Genomic DNA, 14743 nt, shown 5'->3' with positions numbered 1-14743 from the left:
TCTCTTGAGTGATAGTTTTGATTTCCATCGTGGGATGTTATGCCCATAAGGTCTTTTGCCGAGTTAAGAGATGAGTTGGAAAGAGAACTTAAGGAAAAATGTGGAACAAAGGTCAGCAAGCTGGGAAGCAGTAAAGGTCAGGGGTTGGAGTCTAGCTGGTCACACCTTGACCTGAGATGAATCTGTATTTCTCTTGTGAAGTTTCGATTGTCCACATGGGTCCCTTGTTCTGGCCTCAGTGCTCTTCTCTGTAAAATGGGAATAATGTTCCTGGCCCAGAAGAATTATAGAGATCAAGAAAAAAAAAAAAAAAGTCCTGGAGAGTGTAAGATCTTAATATGCATCAGATTGAATTATTTTTGTTTTTATAAATGTAATAGGTAGATCTAAGTTGAATTCTGGGTCTACTGTGCTTGACTCCGTCAAATACAAACCTTGTTATTATGTACCTTGTCAAACCTCACTTTTCTCATGTTTCATGTGAAATATTTTAACTCATCAACTTTTGGAAAAATTAAGAGAATTATATAAGAAGCAAATCCCATTGTTCTTGGCGCACAGAGAGTGTGATCCGTTAAAGGTAGATAAGAAAAAAAAAAAAAAAAAATAAAGGTAGATAAGAAGAACTTTAAATAAATGCTTAATAAATGAATTTTAGTATATGTGCTGCTAAAGTGAGCACTAAATAAATGTTTAATAAATGGAAAAAAATACATACATTTTTGTGTTTTCCTCTTGATCTTTTTATCATTCTAAATGCATATCAATTTACACCAAACAGTTCCGAGTACTTTTTAAAAATTGTTATGATATATATAAATTTCATTATATTTTGTTTTGATTGATATGCATACAGTTTATAAATTCTGTGCACAGCTACTGTTAGTAAAAATTGATGAAGTTAAGATGAATGTAGAAAGAACCAACTTGATATTCAAACAGGAGGTAGTTAAAAAGTGACTTTGCAAGTTGCCCCATTGCAACAAAGTAACCAATGTCACTTTTCATTTTAGCTGCACACAGACCTGGATCCTGGGAGCAAAAAAATCAAGTATATCTTATCGGGCGATGGAGCTGGGACAATATTTCAAATAAATGATATAACAGGAGATATCCATGCTATAAAAAGACTTGACCGGGAGGAAAAGGCTGAGTATACTCTAACAGCTCAGGCAGTGGACTGGGAGACGAACAAGCCTCTGGAGCCTCCTTCTGAATTTATTATTAAAGTTCAAGACATCAACGACAATGCGCCAGAGTTTCTTAATGGACCCTATCATGCTACAGTGCCAGAGATGTCCATTTTGGGTAAGTATGCTTCCAATTTCACTGAACTATTAAGAGTCATCTTTAGAATAGCTGCTGGCATCAGGCCTGGTGTGTTGCTGAATAAAAGACATTTATTACCGTCTTATCTCTCATTTGCATTTCCAAATCCCCTTTTTTGGCCTAAGTTCCACAGCTCAATAGCTTTAGTCCCTTAGTAATAGGAACTGACGAAGCACTTTTATTAAAATATCTCTCCTTACAACAACAGTACCTCAATAGGCTGAATTTGTATTCCTCTCATAGACTTGTATTGTTACTGAGATGGATTTATCAAGATTTGTTCCAACATGCCAGACTAATCCTATTGATATTTGCTTGATGTTTAATTATTTGTTTGTGTATATTCACATGCAGATGCAGTGCATAGAGAAATAGAAAACGGTTTAGATCTGTAGTCAGCCAGATATGGATTGAGCTGGTGGGTCAAGTCAAGAGTGAATTAGGAAATCACAGTTGCCAGAGACTTTTGTAAGTGAACTTTTTGTAAGAACACTGCAGTCTCCGATGTCTCACTCTTACTTCTGCTGAGGCAGTGAAATATACATTTTATTTTACAGAGCAGTGTTTATATCAAAACACCATTTTCTTCGTTTCTTTTTTCCTTTTGTGGATATGCTTATCTATCCTCAACCCCTGCCTTTGGTTTAGGAAAACCCCAGTTCCCAGACTTGTATAAAGAGGAGAGGTTTTAGAGCTCTTCCTCCTCTGACAAGAAGAGGCAAGATCCAAAATTCAGAGTATAAGAACACAAAAGTCATTCTCAGGTATGTAATATGTGCCCTACTTTGTTTCAAATGGCATTTAAGACATCCTACAAGGATACATTTTGTGCGGCAAAGTCTGGTAAATTAGAAGCAGGGCAAATGATGAGACAAATAAAAAACACAAGTAGACGTATAAGTTGAACGCCAGAATTAGGTAAATAGGCTGGCTTTATTTGATTTCTTTTCTTTTAACCTGCAGTATAACTTTGGTAAATATACCCATTGCAGCAGCAAATGAGAATTGATTTCAGGTCTTCCTATCTTACCCATGTATTTCTCCTGCCAAGACTCCATCCACTTGGCCTATCTCTTCTGCAAGGAATTCCAGATTTTTGTTTGTTTGTTTGTTTTTGTTTTTTTTTGTTGTTGTTGTTGTTGTTTTTGTTTTTAATCAAAATCCAGTTGCTTTTCTACAGCTGGTTGAAATGACACTTTTTCATAGGGAAACTTTTATGGCTTTGGAGCAGGCAGTAAACTTTTTCTGCCATCACCATCACCAGCAGAAGAAACCCACAAATGAACAAAAACATCTCCATGTTTATACTCCCTTGAGAGTCTGATAGGCAAACAGGAACTGAGACACACAAACAGGAACTTTTTTTTTTTCCTCTTCCTTTTTTCTTTGATGAACTCATCTAGGGAACAGAATTTCCCTAATTCATCTTTTTTTTTTTTTTTTTAAATCTGGATGAGACTAAGATGTTTTAAAGGACTATTGATACCTACAATGCAAACAGAACACCTTATCTTAATTGTCTGTAAACAATGAACTGTTGATTTCATCTCATCTTTGTGATTTCTGCATCATAATGGCCACATCTATATCTTTATTGTAAATGTGTCAGACACTTCCATTTCTATGTGATATGAGTCATATACCTGATAAATATGTTGAAAAAAGAAAACCCCCAAAACTTTCGCAGACTTTAAGATCATTCAGCCAAGAAAAGGATATTAAAGATAGTATTAGCTAATGCTGTGTATAAGTATTTACCTGTAAATATATATGCATTTTCCCTCTATTTAAAAGATTTTTCTTGATAAGAAAGTAGAGAGCAAAGGAAATAATCTATTCTAACATACACAGTTATTTAAAAAAAAAAATGTGTAGCTCGTGACATCTCTTCCAAAAACCTGTGGTTTGTGCTACACTTGAAAGTGTGGTTTTTGAAGTTAGATAGATGGAGTTTTGAATCCTGGTTCCATCCCTTATTATCTGGTTGACTTTGAAGTTCAGGGAGGTTAAATTATTGGTTATTTTCCCGAGCAACAATGCAAAGATAATAATTTCCATCTTGCTTTCATTGTGTGAGAGCATACAAGGAAAGGTATGCCATAAAGTAACTAAGTGTTCAAAATTGGCTGTTGTTGTGGTTTTTAAAATTATTTTTATTAACCTATTTCCCACGTTACCTTTGGACCTTTCCTCTTGTATTGATTTTATGCATCGGGTGCCTGGTTTCTGTTTGACTCCAGCCTCTCTGGTTAAAGGAAGCAGAGGCAGCTGCACTATTTTATTGTCAACTGTGAATTATTCCCTTCGTTTCTCATGAAGGTGAATATCAGGAGGAAGGTCAGCTACTATCTCCTTTCTCTCCCCATTACCACTGTTCTCTCTCAGCCAGTCTGTTCCCTCCCCTCCTTAGTTCTTTCATTTTTCTTCCTTTACTACTGCAGAAATGCCAGCACTTGCACCTGTATGCCCTGAGGAATGCCAGCAAGGACTAGGGATTTCATTGTGCAGAAAGTGAAAAATAAAAATTCTAATTGAGAAATTTTACCAATATTAAATTGAAATGAATGTGATGTTCAAGAACTGTCTGCCAGTTGACAAGCTGTCAAGACAAAACACACATATATATTTGCCCAAATGGCAGCCAAATTATTTTAGAAATATCTTACTTGGAGTCTGGAGACACAGCTCTTTTACATTCTACTGTGAATTTCAGAACTTGATGAGAATTCACTTTAATAGCAATACCACATAAAGAGTGGCATGTGAGCTTCTCTGATTTTTTTTTTTTTGAAGATTTTATTTATTTATTTGACAGAGATCACAAGTAGGCAGAGAGGCAGGCAGAGAGAGAGAGGGAGGAGAGTTCCCCGCTGAGCAGAGAGCCCAAAGCGGGGCTCGATCCCAGGACCCCGGGATCATGACCCGAGACTAAGGCAGAGGCTTTAACCCACTGAGCCACCCAGGTGCCCCTGCTTCCCTGATTTTAACTGTGAATCCCACACTAGCATTGTTGAAGTTGGTTTTTTAATGCACATTTGCCTACGTGTACTGAGTTCCAGACAAAATAGATATTTTTAATGCCGTTGTGCATTGGAGTGAGGGGTGTTTAACCCTGGCCATATGCCTACACCTGTGTTCAGATAAAATAAACTTTTATTGAATTGAAAACAGAATCTCAGGTTATTTGGCTGCAGATTTGCCTTCTATTTGTGTAAGTGGCATAATCCATAGAAGTCTTACTTTATCTGTATGGTGTGCACAGTGATCTCTCCCTAAGTAAATACGTTTGGAAAAATTCAGTGATTATATTTGAAGTACTTGGCAGAGTTAGTGACCAACATGTATTAGTTTCTTTATAGCCATCCATTTGTGAATTACTTCTACTAGTAAGATTCAGTAAACTGATATGAATGGCTGAGTCAATGAAAAATTTCTCAGCAAGCCTTACCTTTATATTTCAAAAAGTGTGCATGTTGGAATGAACCCTGTTTTATTCAAAAGGGCATATTAGCAAAGGCAAGTGTGAAAGAATGAGAAGCCACATAGCGCTTAAGCTGGTAGGCATTACTATGTTGTAGAGTACACAGTTACTTAACAGGTAACTGGAGGTATTTTTAGTTTTCTCTGAGACTCAGGGCTTTTCTAATGATAATCAATGTATATTGAAAGGGTGCTATATGCCAGAAGCTGTGTTAAATGCTTTTAATATCCGTGACAACCCTGTAACATCAGTACTGATATTAACTTCCTTATATCTCATTATTTTTAATCAGAAAAATTGGAAAAATAATAGCTAATCCAAATCCAGATATTAAGTGGAGGAGCTGGGATTTAAATCCAGACATCTGGCTCTACCTCTCATGGGTTTAACCAGTATGCTGTACTAATCTTCGATAATATCTCTAGAGAATTTTGTTTATACGAGTACTGTGCTTCTGCTGCATATTTATAATAGTTAATATTTTTCCAAGGTGGAAGAGCACTTGAGGTCAACATACTTTGCAAATTAAATCGAAAACTAAGACAGCATTTGGAAAGGAAAAGTTTGTAAAGTATGACACAATTTTCAAGATAGGCACCTAAGCATTTGAAAAGTGTAACAACAATATATCACATAGAAATTCAAATAACAATAAAATTAATTAGGAGCCATGTGGGAACACTGGTGCTCTTAATACAATAAAGATAAAGACTAAAGAGAGTGATTGAGATTGACTCTAGAGTTCCTGGTTGTGAATGCAAATGGAGAAGGAGCTTTCCACAAAAAACATGTATCAAAATATTAGAAAAAAGTAAGTTCATTATCTTTGAATTGGAATGCATTTAATCTTAGAGAATATCTCTTGGTCTTAAAAAAAATAAAGTCAAACGTTCATTCTTAGAGAAAAGGGGTAAATGGAGTTCTGTAGAATTTATTTTTTCTTGAACAGTTTGAGATTGCGTAGTTGACTTGATACACCATCATCATGGAAAACCTTGGGAAGTCCTTCCCACATGGAAGCTTTTTTCCACAGCCATCATGATCAGAAAATTTATATCAATATACCACTGCTCTTGAAAGCACAGACTTTGGTCAAATGTCTCCAATTTTTTTTTTTTTTAACATTAAAAAGATCAAATTCAGGACTGCACATGGATTACCATTGTTTCTAGAATGCTTCCATCTGGAATGGTTCTTAAGTTGTTTCTTTTATGACCTTTATCCTTAGAGGTTATAGAAGAATTAATCTATAGAATTCCTTAGTTAGGATTTGTCTGATGTTTCCTTGAGATTAAATCCAGAATATGCATCTTTGGTAGTGCTATCACAGATAACATTGATTTGTATCAAGTGGAACAAGATTCTGATTTATTCCATTATTGGTGATAATAATTTTGATAATAATTTCATTAAGGTGTTATACAACTGTGTGCATCCACTGTGAAGGTTTTTTTTTTTCCTCCTTTTTGTACCTAATGACAACTTTGTCAGCAGATACTTTGCACCTAGGTAAATATCTTATTCTTCATCAAATTACTACCCCCCCAATTTTAGCATTCATTGAGGTTTCTTGGCTGAATTAATTATTACCATGACAGCTGCCACATGGTGGTTATACTAATTCCCTCATTCCATCTGCATTTATTACTTAACATTCTTCTCTAGGGAAAAGCTTGCTTTTCTTCCCATTTATTTGCTTGCATATTTATTTATATTAGTTTGGGCTTTTAGATTTCTGTGATAATAGTTATGAATATCATTTATACCAGACTTGTCCATGACATGCCCTTGAAGCTGATTCTATGCCCTATTGACATGCCTCTTCATTCTTTGGGTATAGTCTTATCACTGGCCAAAATGTTCTAGGCTTCTTTTGTACTCTCCCTGACCCAGCCCTGGAATTTGCCATTCATTCACTCATTCATCTATCTGTCTGTCTATCTATCTGGCTAGCTATCTGAAGGACAGCATGAGCAGAGAGAAGAGGCAGAGGGAGTGGGATTAAGCAGGCTCCCCACTGAGCATGGATTCAGGCACAGCACTTAGTCTCAGGACCCTGAGATCATGACCTGAGCCACAACTGCTTCAGTTGCTGACTGAGTGCCCCATGGAATTTGCTAACTATACAGAGACACCTGGTTCCATCTAAATGAGACTGGTATTATGGTGCCAAATTCAGGATATTGGTTGTATTTATTGCTACAAAAGTGTTGCTACTCCCAAATATTCTCAGTGGACAGAATAAAGTAATGAATGGGGGCACGTGTACACACACACACACACACACACACACACACACACACACACACACACACAATGATCTCTTCAGAGTTGAATGGTGTTCCCGCTAAATTTTGTCTGCCCAGGACTTTAGATTAGGGTCTTTGCGGATGTAATTAGTTAAATGGAGACCTTGAGTTAGATGGAGGCAGAGACTGGAGGTGTGCTCCCCTAAGGAATGCCAGGAGTTACTAGTAACCAGAAGGGGCAAAGGGAACATCCTTCAGAAGAAACGTGGGCCAGTCAACACTTTGATTTTGGACTCCAGAACTGTGAGAGAATAAATTCTTGTTGTTTTTAGCAACCCAATTTGTGATAATTTGTTATGGTAGCCAAAGGAAACTAAAATGCTGTCTATCTTTTGAAAACCATGAGTTCATCTCTTAACCTTCAATCTAAAGCGACACCAGAGGGTTCATTTTATATATATGTATATATATATATATTTTTTTTCCCCCTCCAACAATAGGAAACCCAAGTTTCTTTATCCTCAGTATATTTATTATTTGGGTCACCCTTCACATCCTGTAAAAAAGGATTTCCATTTACTCTGTCGCTTAGCCCCCTTTCTCTCACACAAATGTTTACCTACTGCTGTATTCTCCCTCCATCTCCCTCCCCTTATACAGATTCCTCTCACCTACCCACACTTAATGGCTTTTGTACTAAATTGTGCAGTTGGCACACAGATAGGAATGGAGGTAGGATACCGTATAATACTCCTTACTTTTATTCTCCTATATACCTCAATTGTTTCTTATGGTATAGTAGACCTGTGGCAACATTTTCCAATCTATATTCAGAATAAGTTTATGAAAAGAAAAACCAAATTCAATTGATAAACACTGAATTAAAGAAAATGAAATACTTTTTGTGCTTCTGAGTCTTCAAAGTATTAATATATCATAATTTGATAAATTATGCTTTTATATGATCCCAGGAACTATTTTTTTTATAAATATGTTGCAGCACTAACATAGTTTTACACTACAAAAGCTTTACAAAGGCATGTCTGATGAGAAGATATTTTTGATTCTATGCAAGGCCACATGTTAGTTTAGCAGGTAGCTAAACAGTCAAATTTGCAATTTCTGAAGAGTGAATTAAAAATTCTGATGACTGTAGCTTACATGGATTAACTTGTTATTCTTGTCATTGCCCAGTACTCATTTCAGTCACCTATAAAGAAGATCCCAAAGTAATAGAGATTCATTTTCATATATTTTTTATTATTGAAGAAACAATTTTTGTCACATAAGCTTCAAAGATCAAAGAATGTTCATACTAAAAACAGTCTTAAACCTCACATTTTCCTTTCTTATAATTTAGAGGTCATAGATTTCTTTCTTTCTCTTGGCGAGATTAAAAAAAAAAAATGATACCATTTCTCTATTTTAAAGAAAAGATGCCGAATAAGAAGATGGAAATATATATCTTGATGGATTTGATTATATTTTTTTGTCTTGTTTGATTCAGAGTGATGAACAAAACAAATTCTTTAGGAAAACATGGGTGGGAAATCATGGGGATTGAAATAAATACTCTCAAAAGAAATCCAGCTGCTCTACCTGATATGAATGCCTGTAACAGCTGTGGTTCCGAAACTCTAAGATGACGTGAGGATTGTGTAGTTTCTGTTTTGCATAAAGAAGCTAACCTTCATTGGGGATACATATTGGAAATACTGAAATATTCTTCTATCAGTAAGTCTGTACTTATCATAAGGAAATTTAAAATACTTCAGAAAAATTTTGTATTCTAGGTCAAGGGTTGAGAAACCAAGGTAGGGTTTAACCCAGATAATCTGATGATCCTGTTGTCTTCCTTGTCTCATTGCTCTCATATGAAAATTAATATTTTAGGACTCAACATATTTATTGATTCCAGAGGCAAAAGGGCAAATCCTCCATAAGTTATTCAAGCCAGGCTTGTGTCCAGAGCTCTGTGAATTAGCATCAACACCCACAGTTTGATGAGTTTTTTTGTTACATTGTCATTATAGGAAATCATGAATTAAAAGGGACCATAGAGCAAAAGCTTATAGAGTTCAGCCTTTGCCCACATTTGCCTGTTAGAGAAATGAAGCAGCTACATGTCAGGACAGCTCCGAAGCACGCATTTGTGAAATTCTGAAGTCTTGGCCGAAAATGAATGTAGGACACCTCTGTCAATCTATTTTTGGTGTCAGCATGCTCTTCTCAGAACCTTGCCTCTTGGAGCTGGTCCTGGGGATTCCTTAGTGTTTCTGTGCATGTATTAATATTATTTAACTTCGATATTTGCAGCGATGGGTTTAGTAATAGTACTTCCTGGATTTACTAGACTTTAAAAATTACCATTTGATTTTTTTTAGGCCCAAAGGCCTTTATTCCTTGGCTGATTAGCAATCACTCTTTTATGAGATATGTGTTGTTTTTTTCCTATTCTCCTTACCAATAACTTCACAGAGAGAAAAACAGTAAAATTTATATGGCAAGATAGCTACATATATAGATCAGCACATAGAGTAATACATAAAATATGGTAGAGCTGTTAAAAGAAGTAAAGGATAAGGCTATTTAGATTTGTATAATGTAGACTGAATGCTAAAAGAGATAAAAGTGTGTATGTATGTGTGTGGGTACTTGATATATAATTAGATATAAAACAAGATAAAAAATAGTTACATATGAGACTGGAGATGAGAATATACAGATCATTTCAGAGACGTCGCCTGTTGCAAGAAAACAAGTTTTCATCCCCTGTGTCTGGATATGAAGAGTTAAAATCTGTATAACCATATTTGTGCCACTGTTTAAGATGTTTTTATTCATTTTCTTTTTGTCAGTGAGCATGACACCAAGGACTCTTCCCTTTATAATCATGTCAGATTTTTCGGTTCTCATCATTATCTAGCAATTATGAATCTTTGCAAGCCACAAGAGTCATCTGAGTTCAAGAACTACATTTGGGGTGGGAGAAGGATAGAGTGGGTTTGGAGAGAAAGACCACAGAAGTAAAAGTGCTGTTTTCTTCACATTGTATCAAGAGAACCTACTATCAATAGGATTTATTCCTTTTCATGCTAAGCTTAGTCACCTGGCTGAGGTATTATTTGATCAGGGTGCCTACTGTAAAGTTACTGTTTTCCCCTCATTTCTACATTGTACCATTTAGAAGGAAGTCTCAATGTGCAGCATGTATTTAAGGAGTGGGAAGTTATGCTTTCCCCCGCACACCACATAATGACTCTACTCATGTGTATTTCTCATACATAGGGCATTTGTCTTCTTTCTTTCTTTCTTTCTTTCTTTTTTTAAGATTTTTTATTTTTTTTAAAGATTTTATTTATTTATTTGACAGACAGAGATCACAAGTAGACAGAGAGGCAGGCAGAGAGAGAAGGGGGAAGCAGGCTCCCTGCTGAGCAGAGAGCCCGATGTGAGGCTTGATCCCAGGACCTTGGGATCATGACCAGAGCCAAAGGTAAAGGCTTAACCCACTGAACCACCCAGGTGCCCCCTTTCTTTCTTTCTTTCTTTCTTTCTTTGTTCTTTCTCTCTTTCATTTAATCAATATATATTCAAGGGTTATTTATTTTACACTTTGGTTTATAATCCAATACAGTTTTACTTTCTTGCCCAACTTATTTTTCAGCTTTGTCAACTGGGAGCCCTTTTAGTTGTCTCCTGAGTTCCTTTGACATCCATCCATCCATCCATCCACCCATCCATCCATCCACCCATCCATCCATCCACCCATCCATCCATCCATCCATCCATCCATCCATCCATCCATCTACCCATCCACCCATCCTTCCATCCACCCACCCTTCCATCCACCCACCCATCCTTCCATCCACCCATCCATCCATTCAACCTCATCCTCTTCATTCTCATCATCAGTATTTTGGTTTGGATTTTAGCACTTATTTACTTTCTTACTTTCTTGAACTTCATGGTGTTTTAGGCTTATCTTATATAATTATCACTCTAGTTCTAGAATTAACTATTTCTCCAAGGAGTCCTGGTTCCTTTTATTGAGGTGTCAGAAACCAAGAGGAGTGTTACTTCTAGGTTGCCTTTGCTTCTAGGCCCTCTCAGCTGATACAGGGAGGACAAATAAATGTGGATACACTAATTTATACACTAAAACACACATATATATATACACATATATATTGCACAAATATACATGAGTAGTATCTTAGTGTACGTACTAATAGTATACTAATCTATGTATTAGAATATTAGTATGTTAGTGTGTTAGGGTGTGTGTGTTTATAGTGTACTTATACACACACACACATACACACACACACACACACACACACTTAGGTCTGCTCCTTTGCCCCCTACTACCCTCAGTAAGTTTCAAAGTATGTATACAGTATAGTTGTATTATTTTGTCAAAGGTTTTGCATTTTATCCTGGGAAACGTGGACATCCAAATATTTTTTTAAAGATTTTATTTACTTATTTGACAGACAGAGATCACAAGTAGGCAGAGAGGCAGGCAGAGAGAGAGGAGGAAGCAGGCTCCCTGCCGAGCAGAGAGCCTTATGCGGGGCTCAATCCCAGGACCCTGAGATCATGACCTAAGCCGAAGGCAGAGGCTTTAACCCACTGAGCCACCCAGGCACCCCGCAGACATCCTAATTTAAAAAAAAAATTGCATATATTGAGATTTACTTACTGTGCTATGAAGTTTAATGATTTTAACAAGTACATTGTGCCATGGGTCCATTATTACAGTATCATACAGAATAGCTTTAGTACCTTAAAAATATCCGTGGAGTTTTATCTATTAAACTTCTTCATTTCCTTAAGTCCCAGCAGTCACCGATCTGTTCATTGACTCTATAATTTCGTCTTTCCTAAAATAACATATAAAGGAATAATATGGTTTGTAGACCTTTCCTTTAGTAATGTGCATTTAAGATTCATCCACGTTTTTGCATGGCTTAAGAGTCCATTCCTTTTCATCACGAGGTAGGCTTTTCTCGTATGGATTGCCATAGTTTTTGTACCCATTTACTTATTGAAGGATATTTTGATTTTTTCCATTTCTGCGTGATTACAAATAAAGCTGTTATAAGTATTCAGATACAGGTTTTTGTTTAGAAGTAAGTTTTCAATTCAGTTGGATAAATATCTAGGAGTGTGACTGCTTGCTCATATGGTAAGCTCATATTTAATTTTGAAAGAAATTTTAATTGGTTTTGCCAAAATACCACAAAGCCCTATCTATAATCTATAAAACACTATAAAGATATTCCTCTTTGGTCATCAGACAAAACAATGGTAGACAAGCTAGAACAGAAAGCAATCAGTTAATATACAGATGAGCTTAAAGACTTGAATGAGTTCCAGGGATCACATTATAAGCAGGAACTATCTTAAAACGCTGTCAGACCTTTAGGAAATGCTACCTAAGAGGATTTCTTATCTTTCCCTTCATCTGTTCAAAATGAGCCCCCCTGATTCTGTTCTTCAGCACTGTGTTCATGGGCACTGTTCCCCCTCTTGCCACTAACAGCATTACTCTGCCTATTCCTGCTTTTGAAAACTTGTGCGGAAAAGGGAATGAGTACAGAAATGAGTATCTTATCGTCAGTAACCCCCTCTAGAGACCATACCTCTGTCAAGGTGGCAGTGAACACCCTGAGTGTATGCCTAACTCATGTTTTATTTATTCTCAACTAACTGTCCATCTCCCCAGTGACAGTATGGATAATTAGCAGTCAGTTTATATAAGGTTGCTTCCATTCTGGAACATAGGTAGACGTTTAATCAGATCTAATTCAATTAGTCTCAACCCCAGGTATTTGCCATGAAGACGGAGAAGGTGTGGAAGTACTATCTTTCCCAGTAACTCAACATAGAGATAGGTGAAACCATTAGGCAGATGTCATCTTTTCATGGTATATTTAGAGAAATGGAAAAGCTACACTTCACAGTGCAGGGAAGTACATGAAACCGGTAACAAAGCAAGAGACTGTGAAACTTCTTATTGGATTCCTTAGTCTCTAGTTGTAGAAACATACTGAGCCTTCGACAGTTACCGTCTCTGGCCTCCATGATACTCCATCCATCCATCCATGACACCCCCAAAATGGGAGGGACATAATAATGTTTCTTAAAATCAAATGTCTATTAAGAAGTAGAAAATTGTCCTTTGCATGCTGTCGGTGCCTGTGAAAAGAAGTAATTGGAAGGATATAGAAGCATTTTTCGTCCTGGATATGTAAATAGTGCCAAGAGGTAATAAATATTTATGCCCACCCAAATGATATACTGTTTTTTTTTCATTATATAGACCTAGAGAATAGACCATCACTCTTGTGTCTTCCCCTTTGAAAGAACTTGGCTCTTCAGCAGAAGGCATGGTGTGAGTCATATGTAGGGCTTATCTTCATAATATAACAAAAGAGGAAATTTTATCTTTACCTGGCATCAACTGCTGTCCATGTAGAAATAATGAACTGAAATGTTATATTCTTGGGAACGTTTAAACCAAAATTGGGGATGGGATATCCCTTCTGCCAGGCTTTTAAAAGGATCGTGCATCTCCTTGTCCTTCCTCAGAACGAAAGAGAAATAGAGAGAAGGAATAGTTTCCGTTCAGTATGATAAAAGACTCTTGATGTCAAGCTCAATGTCACTTTTCCATCCATTTATATTCACAGATCCTATTAATGGATGTAAGATAACCTACAGTCTTCTGTGCTTTGTTCTTTTGAAAATTACTATTAAAGAAACGCAGGATGATCAAGACTGAAAACAAAGGACAAAATTCATTCCCGAGTATGTCTTTGTTGTCCTTTTTCTCACCTTGACAGAATCATCTGAATAATGTTAATCACCCCAGGATCCTTTTTTTTTTTCGTATTGTTATTCCTGTGTAATTATTAAGGCTGCTGATACCATTAGGTGACGATGAAATAATATTAAACAGTCCCCACACATTTATGTATATGTAATAAGTTACAATGTCAAAATTGAATGAAAGGAGAAGTGCCAGGATCCATCTTAGGAATCGTTCTTGCAGTGTCCGACTGCTCCAGGAAATGCTGTGCAGGTGCCCTGTGAGCGCCGTGTAGGGGGACCGCCCAGCAAGAAAGGTAAGACCCTGTGCTGTGAATCCAGCGTTGTCTCCCCTGCTTCATTCTGCACTAAGGGCATCGGTAAGTCAGAATTCTCATAAGCATGGACAATAGTTCTTGTTCCTATTAGGCCTTTCCACATTCTCACCTTCTCTTGTCCCTGGTACATATTTTTAAATTATGCATTAAGGTGTAATATCGCAGAGTAAACTGCATATGTCATAAGAGCACAATGCTCACAAGCTGAACAGATTCATGTCATTAGCACCCCCGTTAAAAAATTGAAATAATACTTGCCTTGCAGAATTCATACTTCGGCTTCTTTCTGTCACTGTGCCCATAAGAGCAACCAGTATCCTCACTTCTAAAATTATAGCATTTTGCCTCTTTTGTACTTTATATAGGTAGACTCATACACTTGGTTTTGTGTCTGGTTTCTTTCTTTCAATATGGGCTTAAAACCAGTTCTACCAAATTTATAAGCTACATGAATGAGCCAGTAAATATATTGATTTTTATATTCATTTATCCTGTTGATTCCTCTCCCCCTTCTCTTTTCTATTTTTATT

The 14743-nt window shown here is 36.6% G+C and overlaps 1 protein-coding gene across 1 annotated transcript in view; it reads left to right on the top strand.

The window, feature by feature from the left end:
* The window catches only part of LOC111157364 (cadherin 8), a 448629-nt gene that overhangs the window by 136028 nt on the left and 297858 nt on the right, over window positions 1–14743 (top strand). The window lies entirely within an intron of this gene.

This window comes from Enhydra lutris, unplaced genomic scaffold (genome assembly GCF_002288905.1).
Source record: "Enhydra lutris kenyoni isolate GAN:26980312 unplaced genomic scaffold, ASM228890v2 scaffoldscaffold54, whole genome shotgun sequence".
Classification (NCBI taxonomy): domain Eukaryota; kingdom Metazoa; phylum Chordata; class Mammalia; order Carnivora; family Mustelidae; genus Enhydra; species Enhydra lutris.
The sequence above is the reverse complement of the archived record's forward strand: the minus strand, read 5'-3'. Positions and strand labels throughout refer to the sequence as shown.